This window comes from Argopecten irradians, chromosome 12 (genome assembly GCF_041381155.1).
Source record: "Argopecten irradians isolate NY chromosome 12, Ai_NY, whole genome shotgun sequence".
NCBI lineage: Eukaryota > Metazoa > Mollusca > Bivalvia > Pectinida > Pectinidae > Argopecten > Argopecten irradians.
In genome coordinates, this window is record NC_091145.1 from 9,613,635 (window position 1) to 9,629,674 (window position 16,040).

At 38.2% G+C, this 16,040-nt stretch overlaps 2 protein-coding genes across 2 annotated transcripts in view; one reads left to right on the forward strand and one right to left on the reverse strand.

Annotated features, from left to right (window-relative positions):
* The window catches only part of LOC138304903 (mRNA-decapping enzyme 1B-like), a 101,862-nt gene that overhangs the window by 36,185 nt on the left and 49,637 nt on the right, over positions 1-16,040 (reverse strand). The window lies entirely within an intron of this gene.
* LOC138304901 (muscle calcium channel subunit alpha-1-like) overlaps positions 14,641-16,040 on the forward strand; it is a 160,074-nt gene continuing 158,674 nt past the window's right edge. Inside the window, exon 1 of the mRNA XM_069245285.1 lies at positions 14,641-15,186. The gene's annotated coding sequence lies outside the window, so the exon portion shown is untranslated. The remainder of the gene's footprint in view (positions 15,187-16,040) is intronic.

Here is a 16,040-nt window from a genome sequence, read left to right on the forward strand (position 1 = left end):
TGCCAGGTTTATTGGTGGAAGAAAGCCGAAGTACCCAGGGAAAAACCACCGACCAGCAGTCAATACCTGGTAACTGCCCTACATGGAATTTGATCTTGCGACCCTGAGGTGGAGGGCTTGTGGTAATATGTTGCAGTCACATATATATACATTTTTTAAACACTATGGAACAAACCTATTTTGAATGAGATCCTCAATAGTTTGTGAACCTTATCTAAAGATGGTATGTGTACTAATTTTTAATGCTGTTAGAATCTTTCGAGCGCCATTCGTGCTCACATCATTGTGCTAATTCAGGCACAGAGCTGAAATTTGTCCAAGATGTTATTCTGTTTACATTTATAAAGTGAGATGTAGCTGTTACGCGAATTTATGATTACGCCAATATGTCAATATCCCATCAGAGCATTAAATTCAAGCGTGTTAATTTAAGTACACATACAGTATACAGTACTATGGGCCAGATCATGAAAGGTATTGTTCATTAAGTCATTCACCCCTAAACATTTATAATGAATTATTCCAGTGTTTGAACTGGAAGAGTTCAAATGTGTTTTTAGGGGTGATTGTGATAACCTTATCCTCATAATGACCTGCTGTTATCTGATCATAATCAACCATTAGATACTGCAACAGCTTTGACCTTGTCCTTTTAGGACTTCATTTGACCTTCCCCTTTGACCCCTAACCAAACCAAACAATAATCTTTCAGCCGCAGGTTTCCACTTCCCTCTATCTGATCAATAAGGAAGTGATGTATTTACTTAGGCCAGGTTGTAAACCTGTACAATGGTTGGCACGAGCCCAGTCCTGGGGGTTAGCGGAGGTAAGCGGTTAGACTCAGAGGTACGATTACTGAACATACTACATGTAGGTCATAGAGTGCTCCAATATTGAACATCAAGTAGTGATTTACCAACCTACAAATTGTTGAACACAAATCTTGTCAAAATCTATTAATCTGCACTCCATTAGGTTCCTTCAGCAACATCATGGGGCTGTTGGCAGTCAAACCTGGTAGGGAAGCACTATGTATACTTCACACTACATATATCTCTACAATACATCAATGGAATCCTCAAAACACCTCTCCCTATCGTGGTGAAGTCCTAACATCATTTCAGTTGTACAAGAAAAATAAACCAACTAGAGTGTTTATAGTAGTTACATCTGGACCTCATCACAGTGGCTGGACCTCATCATGGTGGCTGTTTGGTCTTTGGACAGCTGCTGTCCTCATGTTGTCAGATCAAACTAGTCAAGTTCTGGTCAATTTATCAACAAAGCATTTCATCTTAATCAAGTTCTGGGTAGTCATTTATCTTTAAGTTGTGTTCTGGTCAATTTTTAACCAAAGCCATTCAGTTATCTTTAGGTCAAATTTTGGTCAGTTTTTAACCAAAGTCATTCATTTATCTTTAAGTCATGTTCTAGCTAGTCAGTTTTAACCAAAGCCATTCATTTATCTTTTAGTCATGTTTTTGTCATTTTTTTTCCACAAAATCAATTAATCTATCTTTAAGTCAAGTTTTGATTAATTTCTTATCAAAGCCATTCTGGCTATAAGGAAGTTCTTCTCCACAGCGATTGAGGCTATACTTAAAATCTGGCACAAAGGATATAAAAACAAAATTAACCCAAAGAGGTTTTAGAAACCATTCTAGGTACATAAAACACTATTTTTGTTTGTTTTATTTTTGTTTTTAAATTTCCATTATCTATGCAATTTACAATTGATATTTTTATGTATACTGATCTAGTCACTTTAAAACTGGTTCCAGCAAATCTGTATGTACTAGAAATGAAAATCAATTAACCAAATTATAACACACTTTATCAAAACTTTAACTATCACAATAAAACAAGATTTTCTACCAAATGATCTTGTCCAATAAAATGATTCATGTTCAAGGCCATGACGTTAGTCTATCAGGGGTCTGTTTAGGAAAAAGCGATATTGTTTGTGACATTTACAGGACATCAGGGACTAGTTCTAGACTGCTACTCTATATTCTGGTAGCTCAGCTGCTAAAATAGGGTTCCACACAACCCAAATCACTGTCCTATTTCCATAAGAAAGATCTGATCATGTTCTTAGCAGATAAAAAAAAAAAAATGCTCTCGACACAAATGTCATACTGTAAACCTACATAATTTCGCTACTTCTGTTTCAAAATTTTTCACAAAAATTAAGTTTCACATGATTATAATTGAATGGAAATATATTTCAAGTGGTGGAGATGAAATTTTGCAAATTTACATTGACTGCGAAATTAGTAAAAATAACTCCCATGAGAAAGAAAGCTTGTTTACAGTAGTTTAACATTCTGAAGCCCCATTTCTCACAAATCAGAATGGATACCTTATGGATGACAGATACTCTGATTTGATTAGTTAATCATCTATTGACAGCCAGGGTCATCTAAGGATGTGTTAGGCTAAGATGGTGTAGCCATAGAAAAGTCATCAACCATTGGTCAGTTCCTGGCAATGCCCCATATGGGATTCAAACTCACAACCCAGAGAAGGAGTTGGTTTTGGTATTATTAGTTCAGTTTAACCTTCTATTAACAGCCAGGGTCATCTAAGGACGTGCAAGGTTTATTGGTGGAGGAAAGCCGGAGTACCCAGAGAAAAACCAAAAACCACAGACCAGCAGCCAGAACCTGGCAACTGCCCCACATGGGCCACTCAGCCACCACGGTCCTTGATATCCTTAGTGTTAAGAAGTAAAACATGAAATTTGTTTGCATTATAAGAATCCTGTAATGTCAACTTAGCTACACCATGTCTGCTGTGTGGCCAGTTACTGTCACTACTGTGTCCCGTTTGACCAACTTCCAAAGATAAGGCACAAAATCTCAACTTTGCCTGTCAAGTCATATTGACGAATTGATGAAAAGATGGAGAAATAAATATGTTTTATAAATCTCTATTTCTCGTTCCTCTGATTCACGTTCTCCAAGATACCTCTTTTATCACCTTCACATTGCAAGGAACGTGCAGAACATTAGAACAATGTCAAGGTCAAAGTTAGTATTCACTTTGATAAAACCTGTAACAGACTTGAACTAAAGAGCCTATATTCATATCCATGCTGTTTTTTAATTAATGAATTACTGGCAAGCATCATTCATGTTTTTGTTTTATTTACAATGGATTTTGAATTCAGAATGCAAAAATTTGGCACCAGTTTCATTTGTTACATAATGTGCAAGACGCCTTATCGTAAAACTTGAGCTCTGTATAATAGAATTTAACACTTTATACCTTTTTGAAACTTCATATTTCAAATTGCTAATTATTACAGGTGAAGCACCTTGTAACCCACTTGCCTTTCATCCAAAGCGGCCAGAGTTGACCAATTTTTGACAAATTCTTAGATTGATTGGGTTTAACATTGAAGGGCGGGTCCATTCAGACATTCATATAACACAATATCAGATCATCTGTCTGGAAACTTGGGTTTTCTCCAGACAACCTGTTTAATGACTGTAGCAAAAATAATCAACATTTTACTTTAAGTATAATTACTTCAAACCTTGAGTAGAACCAGACGGGCACAGCAGAGAATGAAAACCACAGGAGAACAAATACGTCTAGATTATCCAAGAGGCTTTCTGTTCATTAAGTATTTTCTTAAACAGTTTTTTTAAATGAATAGTTTTGCGTACATTTGCTTTAAGCCAACAAAACATTTCCATTTAGTTAAATATCACTATAGACAAAGAAGTTAATTGCAACATCTCAGCATTTTACAGAAACATTGTGAAATGGAGACAGTTGAATACAGTATTTGAAAGTGTAAATGCAGAAATAATAATAACTTGTGGATTTCTTGAAACACTGCAATAGAAATACACAACAAAGCATTTGAAACTTCTGGAAACAACATACCATGTTTGATGTAATAAGCCCCCTTGGATTCCTCGAAAGCAAACTTCTCTCCTTCTGAGGCATTGAAACAGCATGTATAACAGGTGCCTCTATTGGCCAAGAAATTGTTCTGCATCACACTTAAAAAATTTCTAGCTTTTTCAGGATTACAAATGTCTAAGTCACCTCAATGTTGACAACTTACAAATTATTTTTATTATCGGCTGTTCAATAATGTCAGTTTTACAGAACTAGGTAACTCTTTGACTATCCTAATAAGCATCCATTTGACTTATATAAGGTTTCCTGAATCAGATTTCAAGTTTTGACTTAAGTCAAAATTTTAATTCACTTATAATCATCCTGTAACTAAAATCTTTTTTAGAAGTCTGTTTTTGACTTAAATTCAGCTTGTTTCGAGAAATCAGGGCCATGCAGGGTTACTATCATGGTAAATATGGTTATTTTCATTCAAAACATTACTGCTCTTATCAAAGTGCCATTATATACAGGCAAAGTATAGAAAGTGACAAAAAAGTCCAACATACACTTAAATTGTGATTAATGGGATTTGTTTTCCAACATCTGGCTTTGATGAACTTACACAAACAAGACCAGATCCAAAACTCTTATAATAACAGCGAGCCAATATTACGCCAGAAGCACTATTGGCAAAAAGTGAGATTTATAATTGGCAAAGAGTAAACAGTTGAGAAGGAGGGATTAAAAAGACAGAGGTAGAGAAGGTTTTGCTACGGACCCCCTCCTTGCCATCAAGCTTGCTGGACCAATTAGTAGCTCACACCTAAATAGCACCAAAGTTTTACAAACATCAGTTAAGTTTGGGTTTCAATTAACCCATTAAGTCCTCATGTGGAACAAATCTTAATTAAAACATCTCAGGTAAGTAGGCTTACAAGGTCAAAATGGTTATTATCTTTTCCAAGCTAGAGGTGGAGTGCTTAGCATCGTCAATACAAGACCGAATTACTTGGAATTACCTTAAAATAATCATCGGTGCCACACCGAAGTTAGTTACTATACCATTTTATGACGGCTTGAATTTGAGGTTATGATCACATGACAGCAAGGTTGTGATCACATGATCACACGATAACAGTTGCCATGGCCAACACAGGGATTTTCAAGATACCAAAACAATGTGGGTAAAGTATAATTTACTGTCGATCATTTCCATATTCCAGTGATTGTGATGTTACAAAAGTCAAGTCAAAATAAGATGTCACAATCACCGGGACATGAGTCTTATCGACAGTAAATCATATTTAGCCATGTCATTTTCATATCTCGACAACCAATGTATTAATATTGGTAAGAATCAGAATGATGAAATGTGCATAGCAAAATGGTATTTCTATGAAAAAAATTCTGAAAAAAGAACGGAGATTGATGCTATCTATTAGCGTTGCCATTTTACTTTACTGAGGGAACAGGATGCTATAAAGTATAAATAAAACATAAAACATATAAGACGTTGGTTTGGTTTGTCATCAACATAAGGCTATGTGAGATGTTGTGTGATAATATCTGTCTTCACAGCTGTTAATTTCTAATGAAATGCAAATTCATAATGCTATACTGGTTAAAACAGGAAGCCAAAGTGAATGTTTAACACTTTACAATGATATCCCATCACTCATCAAAGAATGCTTTCGCGAGTGATTGCAGGTCAAGACCTTAAGAATTCAACATTTAGATGTCCAACTCTGATCATGACCCTGAGACTGTCAGTTGTCAGTTAATGGCAATATGTAACTGGTTTTACTTTGGGTGCTCTGGGCTTTTTTTTTTTTTAAATCCAAATCTGGGATGTCATTTTGTTAGCCATGAACCAAACAATGTAATCATGGTCTCAAACTGTAATGGAGTAGGGCTAAACAAGCCATCAGGTGGACTCCTAGAGATGTGTATGGTATATGGACCAGTACTATTCTGTCTTTGCAAATTACAGAGTTAACTCCCTTGCGGGTAGGTATCGATTGTTACGTCATTGTTTTGTGAGCACAATTCACATTGTTTTCTCTGAAACTATGACGTTATGCTCGTAAACACATGACGTCACAATCAATATCTACCCCCAAGGATAGATAACTCTGTAATATGCAAATCCGGAATAGGGTACAATATAACCTGTGTGCTTATATTATAACTAAGTGGTCCAATTAGTACCATAGCTCACAAATAATCAAACAATCAGAATCACCCATACAAACAAACAACCAATCAAAATAATTCTTACTAATAAATATCCAACCATAATCATCCATATAAATAAACATCCAATCAAAATCATCCTCACAAATAAATATCCAATCATGATAATTGTTACAAATAAGCAACCAATCAGAAATATCCTTAATAACTGACAAGGTGAAAGTGGCCTATATCTTCTTGTATTGTATGTAATAACATGATCATAATGTTGTTTTCTACACTTAATTACAAAATTATATTACCATATTCAATCCAATAGGCGCTTTTTTGAAACACATAATGGGCGCTTAATAAAACCAAATTTGGACTAGCCTTTCATAAAATTACTCCCCAAAGTTAGCCATAAATCAATTCGCAAAACAAATCAATAAAGAAACTTACACGCTTTTAATATTTTCAGTCAGTATTTTATTCGAGGTAAGTAAAATTGAGGCTTAAGGAGGATGGACTCTTATAGGGATGGGAGCACGTATTTGGTAGAATACGGTAATGAACAATAGTATCAACATTTCATACTTACATATAATGTGATGTCAGCATTCTTCAAGTTAAAATATGAACGTCCCATTTTTATATTATAATGTCACCATTCACAATGCAAATGCTCCAAGCTTAAAATCTTTCAACATAATTAATGAATTTGTAAAGGAGGCCTCAAAGGTTACGGGAAAATGAGAATTTCTTTGTTTTTAAGATAAGTGAAAATTACGAAGACAGGTTTGTTGATGAAAAAATAAGAATGAAATTAGCAATAAGAATTCCTTTCTACTTGTTGTGATATAATTCAATTGTTAAAGTTCAAGGGCAGAACACAAGGTGAGACAAATATAAACTGTAGGCAATTAACATACGCAATTAAGTATGCAAAACAAGTAATATTTATGAGTGCTGCAGACATCTGCATGGTGTAAAGGTGGTAGAGGGTCAGGAAAAGAGATTTATATTAACACTATAAGGAGTTTGTTCATTCCATGATAAGATGATAGTGTTTCTACAATTGTGTAAATCTAAAGGTCCTATTATACAATGGTAGAAGCTTGAGATGAATTATGGGAGATTTAGTGAGGCAGTCAGTGGTATATTGACAGATATGATAGAAAGTATGTGGTAGCAAAATGACATGTATGACAGTAGATAGAAAAGGTAAAATGGTAGATAGAGAGGTATGATGGTCGATTGACAGGTAAGACAGTACATTGACAGGTAAGACTGTACATGGACAGGTAGTGGGTAAATTGACCCTAAATATGGTAAATTGACAGGTATGATGGTCAATTGACAGGTATGATGGTCGATTGACAGGTATGATGGTGACAGTTAAGACAGTACATTGACAGGTAGAGGGTAAATTGACAGGTATAATGGTGAATTGACAGGTAAGACAGTATATCGACAGGTAGAGGGTAAATTGATCCTTAAAATGGTGAAATGACAGGTATGATTGTTAATTGATAGGTAAGACAGTACATTGACAGGAAGAGGGTAAATTGACCCTTAAGATGGTGAATTGACAGGTATGATGATGAATTGACAGGTATGATGGTTAATTGACCCTTAAGATGGTGAATTGACAGGTATGAAGGTGAACTGATAGGTATGATGGTGAATTGAGAGGTATGAAGGTGAATTGACAGGTATGATGGTGAATTGACAGGAATGAAAGTGAATTGAGAGGTATGATGGTGAATTGAGAGGTATGAAGGTGAATTGAGAGGTATGAAGGTGAATTGATAGGTATGATGGTGAATTGAGAGGTATGCTGGTGAACTGACAGATATGCTGGTGAATTGACAGATATGATGGTGAATTGACAGGTATGAAGGTGAATTGACAGGTATGAAGGTGAATTGACTGGTATGCTGGTGAATTGATAGGTATGATCGTGAATTGACAGGTATGATGGTGAATTGACAGGTATGAAGGTGAATTGACAGGTATGATGGTGAACTGACAGGTATGATGGTGAAGTGACAGGTAAGATGGTGATTTGACAGGTATGCTGGTGAATTGATAGGTATGGTGGTGAAATTGACAGGCATGATGGTAAATTGACAGGTAAGATGTGAATTGACAGGTTAGATCGGAACTGAGAGGTATGAAGGTGAATTGACAGATATGATTGTGAATTGACAGGTATGATGGTTAACTGACCGGTATGATGGTGAACTGACAGGTAAGATGGTGAATTGACAGGTATTATGGTAAATTGACAAGTAAAAGAGTACATTGACAGTTAAGACAGTAAAATGACAGGTAAGACGGTACATTGACAGGTAAGACAGTACATTGACAGGTAAGACAGTACATTGACAGGTAAGACAGTACATTGACAGGTAAGACAGTACATTGACAGGTAAGACAGTACATTGACAAGTAAAACAGTACATTGACAGGTAAGACAGTACATTGACAAGTAAGACAGTACATTGACAGGTAAGACATTATATTGACAGGTAAGGCAGTACATTGACAGCTATGGTAGTTGATTGACATTTCTATGAGTTTTGTTAAGAGTACAAGAACACTGTAACATATGCTTGATACACCGTCAGCTGTTACCTTACATCACTAATTTACATGTTCTGCCGTAAACATGTAATTGTACGCCGGTCTTACCGCAAATTACATAAGTTTTATGTTTACAAGACCAGCTTCTCAGCAGAGCACCAATCTATACCCACATTTTATGCTGTTTTAGAAGAGCATGGCCAATAAACTTAAGCTCTAGGCCTGTAATTTTTGTAATGCAATTACTTTAAAGTGTAACAATTCTATTTAAATACATTGTCCATGAAAAAGGTTAAGAAGAAGGTAAATAATATGTAATCAGTTTTAAAACCGTTTTTTTCTACACGCTATTAAAACACATACAAACTACTATTGTTAGAAGAAGCTTAAATTCACAGTAAAATTCATCATCACCTTGCTAATTGTCAATATGACTGTGGATACAAAGGAGGAGGGGTCATCTAAGGACAAGAAAGCCAAAATATTCTCATGGAGTGGGTGCTTGGGTTTTGGTGGGATCTAGACCATCAGAGGACAACAGCTTGGGTTTTGGTGAGATCTAAACCATCGGGGGACAACAGCTTGGGTTTTGGTGAGATCTAGACCATCGGGGGACAACATCTCCAGTTTTGGTGAGATCTAGACCATCGGGGGACGACAGCTCAGGTTTTGGTGAGATCTAAACCATCAGGGGACAACAGCTTGGGTTTTGGTGAGATCTAAATCATCGGGGGATAACAGCTTGGGTTTCGGTGAGATCTAGACCATCGGGGGACAACAGCTTGGGTTTTGGTGAGATCTAGACCATCGGGGGACAACAGCTTGGGTTTTGGTGAGATCTAGACCATCGGGGGACAACAGCTTGGGTTTTGGTGAGATCTAGACCATCGGGGGACAACAGCTTGGGTTTTGGTGAGATCTAGACCATCAGAGGACAACAGCTTGGGTTTTGGTGAGATCTAGACCTTCGGGGGACAACATCTCCAGTTTTGGTGAGATCTAAACCATCGGGGGACAACAGCTTGGGTTTTGGTGAGATCTAGACCATCGGGGGACAACAGCTTGGGTTTTGGTGAGATCTAAACCATCGGGGGACAACATCTCCGGTTTTGGTGAGATCTAGACCATCGGGGGACAACATCTTGGGTTTTGGTGAGATCTAGACCATCGGGGGACAACATCTCCAGTTTTGGTGAGATCTAGACCATCGGGGGACAACATCTCCGGTTTTGGTGAGATCTAGACCATCGGGGGACGACAGCTCCGGTTTTGGCGAGATCTAGACCATCGGGGGACAACATCTCCAGTTTTGGTGAGATCTAGACCATCGGGGGACAACAGCTCAGGTTTTGGTGAGATCTAAACCATCGGGGGACAACAGCTTGGGTTTTGGTGAGATCTAAATCATCGGGGGATAACAGCTTGGGTTTTGGTGAGATCTAGACCATCGGGGGACAACAGCTTGGGTTTTGGTGAGATCTAGACCATCGGGGGACAACAGCTTGGGTTTTGGTGAGATCTAAACCATCGGGGGACAACAGCTTGGGTTTTGGTGAGATCTAGACTATCGGGGGACAACAGCTTGGGTTTTGGTGGGATCTAGACCATCAGAGGACAACAGCTTGGGTTTTGGTGAGATCTAGACCATCGGGGGAAAGCATCTCCAGTTTTGGCGAGATCTAAACCATGGGGGGACAACAGCTTGGGTTTTGGTGAGATCTAGACCATCGGGGGACAACATCTCCAGTTTTGATGAGATCTAGACCATCGGGGGACAACATCTCCGGTTTTGGTGAGATCTAGACCATCGGGGGACGACAGCTCAAGTTTTGGTGAGATCTAGACCATCGGGGGACGACAGCTCAAGTTTTGGTGAGATCTAGACCATCGGGGGACAACAGCTTGGGTTTTGGTGAGATCTAAACCATCGGGGGACAACAGCTTGGGTTTTGGTGAGATCTAGACCATCGGAGAACAACATCTCCAGTTTTGGTGAGATCTAAACCATCGGGGGACGACAGCTCAGGTTTTTGGTGAGATCTAGACCATCAGGGGACAACAGCTTGGGTTTTGGTGAGATCTAAACCATCGGGGGACAACACTTGGGTTTTGGTGAGATCTAAACCATCGGGGGACAACAACTTGGGTTTTGGTGAGATCTAGACCATCGGGGGACGACAGCTCGGGTTTTGGTGAGATCTAAACCATCGGGGGACAACAGCTTGGGTTTTGGTGAGATCTAGACCATCGGGGGACAACATCTCCAGTTTTGGTGAGATCTAGACCATCGGGGGACGACAGCTCGGGTTTTGGTGAGATCTAGACCATCGGGGGATGACAGCTTGGGTTTTGGTGAGATCTAGACCATCGGGGGACAACAGCTTGGGGGATTAGGGGGGATTAGCTTATCTCCCTTGATGATTTGTTGTTTAACATCATAGCCAGGCTAATTTAAGGGCATGCTAGATTTAGGAGGTGGAGGAAAGCTGGAGTACCCAGAGAAAAACCATTGATAGCACTCAGTACCTGGCATTGCACTGCCCCACAACGGATTCAAACTTGTGGCCCAGAGGTAGAGGGCTTGTGCTAATGTGTTGGCCAACCAAACCACCTAAAGTAATGTAGCGATATCAAGCTCTTGGCAGAATGTCCAACACGTTTAGCTTCAGTTACAGTCATCATAGTACAATAAAGTTACAAAACTGCCCTGATCTTCACAGAACTCACACTATGAACTATCATAACATAATTAACCATCAACTAATTGAATTTCTATGCCATACATTATATCAGATAGGCAGACTGACTACATTGAAACTAATCTAATAATGTTGTAGTTGATAACAAGAACTGGCTCATATCTATATAGATAGCAAAAATTCTAAAATTAATTGATGATAAGCAGTTTCATAATTGTACATTTATGCTTTATGATATGAAAATGTTAAACTCAATTAAAATGAAATATCCCAATGCAGTTGTAGTTTCAGCTTTTTTTGGAGGTACCAATACAGAGCCTATTAGTGTTTCAATCATTAAAGTTTGTTAAAAACAAAACTATAAACTTCATTCATTTAATTGTGAAACAAAACTTACGCGAATCACATTCATTGGCCCTGGTGTAAGGGGTGAGGATGGGGATGGGTGGGGGAGGTTGGTTGGTTGAGAGGGCCTTAGAGTAAGAGGAAAATGGAGTTCCAGGAGATACCTATGTGATAGGGTAAGTAACCCCTGACCTTTTCACATCGCTGCCAGGGATCGAACCTCGGCTGGCGAGGTGAAAGATGAGTGACTTAACCACTACTAGTGGTATTCTGATTAATCAAGTTCGTCGAGTATCGTTGGTTTAAGGTGATCAATTAATCGAGTAAGAAATCTGTAATCATGTTTGTCGGAATTTTCCGACACCATGATTAACGAAAGTATAAAGTTTGCTGATCACTAAAACATGCAAATAAAATCATAGCCAACCTGTTAAAATCATTTCCTTGTGTGGGGTTGTCACTCACATCATTTCAAATTTTAAGCGTATAGATGAATTGAAGAGCGCATAAGCACTATGTAGTAATGTAAACGTTCAGAGGAGCATGATTTGTGAAGAAAATAAGCGACATGAAAACATGACAGCACAGAGAGGCCTTGTTATTGTAAGCCTTTGAAGGAAATTTTTTATATGAGTTCATACATTAAAGAAAAAAATAATCAATTTTAATCGATCATTGATTGGTTAAATAAAACTGATGATCGACCATGACATTTCAACCGATTCCCAACACAATAACCACTAAACCATCTGATTATTCGTGTCGGATGCAACTAAGATAAATTAAATTGATTACTAATTAATTGATTAGTTTATTACTGGTCTTATCACCTACATGACTCTGCCTATTGATAGACTTTGTCTAAAGTCAGTGACCTGTTGGTGTACAGACTCCTGAACCAGACTGTTGTTAGTTACTTAGCTACTAGTCATATCACCTACATGACTCTGACTATTGATAGACTTTGTCTAAAGTCAGTGACCTGTTGGGGTACAGACTGTTGGACCAGACAGTTGTTAGTTACTTAGCTACCAGTCTTATCACCTACATGACTCTGCCTATTGATAGACTTTGTCTAAAGTCAGTGATCTGTTGGTGTACAGACTCCTGAACCAGACTGTTGTTAGTTACTTAGCTACCAGTCTTATCACCTACATGACTCTGCCTATTGATAGACTTTGTCTAAAGTCAGTGACCTGTTGGGGTACAGACTCCTGAACCAGACTGTTGTTAGTTACTTAGCTACCAGTCTTATCACCTACATGACTCTGCCTATTGATAGGCTTTGTCTAAAGTCAGTGACCTGTTGGGGTACAGACTCCTGAACCAGACTGTTGTTAGTTACTTAGATACCAGTCTTATCACCTACATGACTCTGCCTATTGATAGACTTTGTCTAAAGTCAGTGACCTGTTGGGGTACAGACTGTTGAACCAGACTGTTGTTAGTTACTTAGCTACCAGTCTTATCACCTACATGACTCTGCCTATTGATAGACTTTGTCTAAAGTCAGTGACCTGTTGGGGTACAGACTGTTGGGTCAGACAATTGTTAGTTACTTAGCTACCAGTCTTATCACCTACATGACTCTGCCTATTGTTATACTTTGTCTCATCGCTTAAAGTTAGTGTTCTGTCTGTGTATGTTGAGTACAGACATCCACTACATTAGACAAGGGGTAGTTGTAATAACAATAGGACTAATTCATGTACCACGTGATACCTAATAACGTTTGTGCGGGACTAGTATCTCCAGTGGTGATGGAACGTAACTCTTTGTAATCTTCCCACTGAAATGACGTTATCCCGCGATAACGTCATTTGACGTCATTCAATCACCAATAGAAACAGTAGTCCCGCACAAACGTTATCTGGTATCATGTGGTACGTGAATGAGTCCCATTTGGGTATAGGTTTTATAATATATGTAATCTGAAGTCGTGGAGTTTGGTTTGGTTAAGTTTGCGTTGTGTTAAAAGCAAGGGTCATCTACAGATGTGTCAGGATTTGAACGTGGAGAAAACCCAGAGTACCAGCAGTAAAACCACACTACCTCACTACTGCATAGTTGCTAATATTTGCGAGGGTTTTAATTTTGCTAAATTCAAGGGTCCATTCAAAATCATGAAATTTATTACTCAGGGAAATTCATCAAAATCAAGATTTCATTTAACATAGCCTGTCATAAGAATTGGATTTTAAAAGGCTAGAAAGGTAATGCGCGAAAATAACCCCTGCAAATAAGTCCAAAACATACATCACAAAATTTTACAACCGGGAAATTTAACTATACAGCATTTTTCAAATAGTTCACGCAGTGGCCTCGAGATGAAGGGCTAGTGGTAAAATGTTGACCATCGTGGCTCTTTAAGTGGAGTTCCCTGATGGTATCATGCAGTCAGGACACTTTTTAGCACATGAAAATATTACTGGTCGATATTAGCCTTATATTTCTACAGTTCATCAATACTGAAAGACAAAATTAAATTATTGAGCTTTTGTGTCAAAATAATGAACGAGATGAATAAAGCATCAGCTAGCACAGGGTTTTGTTATCAATTACATGTACCATACAGTCTCCACTAATTGGCAAAAACTGATCAAAATTGCATTGTAATTACTTAATCTTTCAACATGTCCATAATTCTAAAATCTAAGCCATCGGTCCAAGTAGTTGAGTAGCTTGTATGAAAAAGAGATTCTCAAGTAATAAAGAATCGAGGCATTTTAATAAAGATGTGTTGTTGATACACAACGATGCTTGAGAATTAATGGCACTGACTGTGTGAGTTAGGAGAGAGTCATTTGAATTAAAATTGACAATGCATTCAAGTCTAGGTGATATAAAAATACACCAAATATTGATTAGGAGCTGAACAAACTGTTACTTATAACAATGGGAAGAGAATTACATACCTTGGTAATATAAATACACACAGATCACCTGTGCCACGTTTACCTGTTAAAACACAGGTGTAACAAAGCTAGAGTCATCAGACTGACCGGTGGTCAGTTGGGGAGGTGATCGGTAGGGAGGGGATTGTTGTCCCCGATAGTGTGATATCATCCAGTACCAGTGTTCAATACAAGGAGGGCTGGAGTGTATAGCTGCTATACTGTAGCTGCTAGTGTTACCATAGTCAGCCAGCTCTCTCATTCTCTCTCTCTTAGTGCAGTACTTACCTAGGTAATACGCCAGTGTACAACCATCTACACAAAGATTCCTTCTACTACCACCATTTTCATCTTGTAATTGGAATTATTATCCTTGGAAGCTCGTGTATTTTGTATGGGAATTAAACGGGAGATTTCCGACGACGATCAGTTCCTGGATTATCTTGTACTAGTGTGTAGGACCATATAACATCACGGCAAAGTTTTCAATCAGTTCAACTCGAACCTGCTGTAACCACAGCTCTGTACAAATCCTCTCTTCACCTTTACACACTCGCCAAAAGTCATAGTGGGAAAAAAATTAAAACCAAAATGGGATTACGATCACTAACTATTCTTTCCTCTCTAAGGTAAGTACAGGTAGGCCGAGTTTTGTCCACCATGACCCAAAGTAGACTTAAAAACACTTTTATCTGCAAGGTTTTTTTTTTACAGAGAATGATAAAAGGTATACTATATCAAGCATGGCGAGTTGTGCCCATCACCTGTGAAACAGGTTTCAGGGACTGTTAATGTTTTTGTAGGTCTGTAAAAAGACCTTGTGTCAACCTTCCTACTATAAAATGTCCGAGTTGTACGGGGCTCGGTGACAGCTGGGCTCAGCCGATTCAGCCAAATTGAAATCAATAACTCACTTCAATTGTTGTAACAAAATCTATACTACACTTCATGGTAGAGAATACCTATTCTAGCTGATATCAACGAACTACAATACTTTAGCCGGTATTGTTACAAAAATATCTCTGATCAATTAAAATGGATGCAGGTGTAGACAAAATGTCATCAATCACAAATATCCATTGGTAACGCTTCCTTTTAAAACAAGACAAGATATTCATGCCGCTGGATCATTTACAAGTGATTTTTATATCATGTGAAATAAATATGTGTTAGATTTTCATCTGGAGAAAAAAACGATTATATGTGTCAGATGTTTTGATCCCCCTCCCCAAGTACCCCCCCCCCCCCACCCCTCCTCCCTCTCTCTAGCATCAGTGCTGTATGGTATATCCATCGCGATTCTTTGATATCCCTCGCCCCACATTCGACTATGATTATACACATAGTATTTCTTACATATTATTGCACACTTTTGGCAAACTTCAGTGGGTAGTAAATCGTTAAAGCTGTAATAATTGGTCATTGTTCAAGGGGAGAAAATGTGTGTGGGTGCACCCCAGAATAAATACATATCGTCCTCACG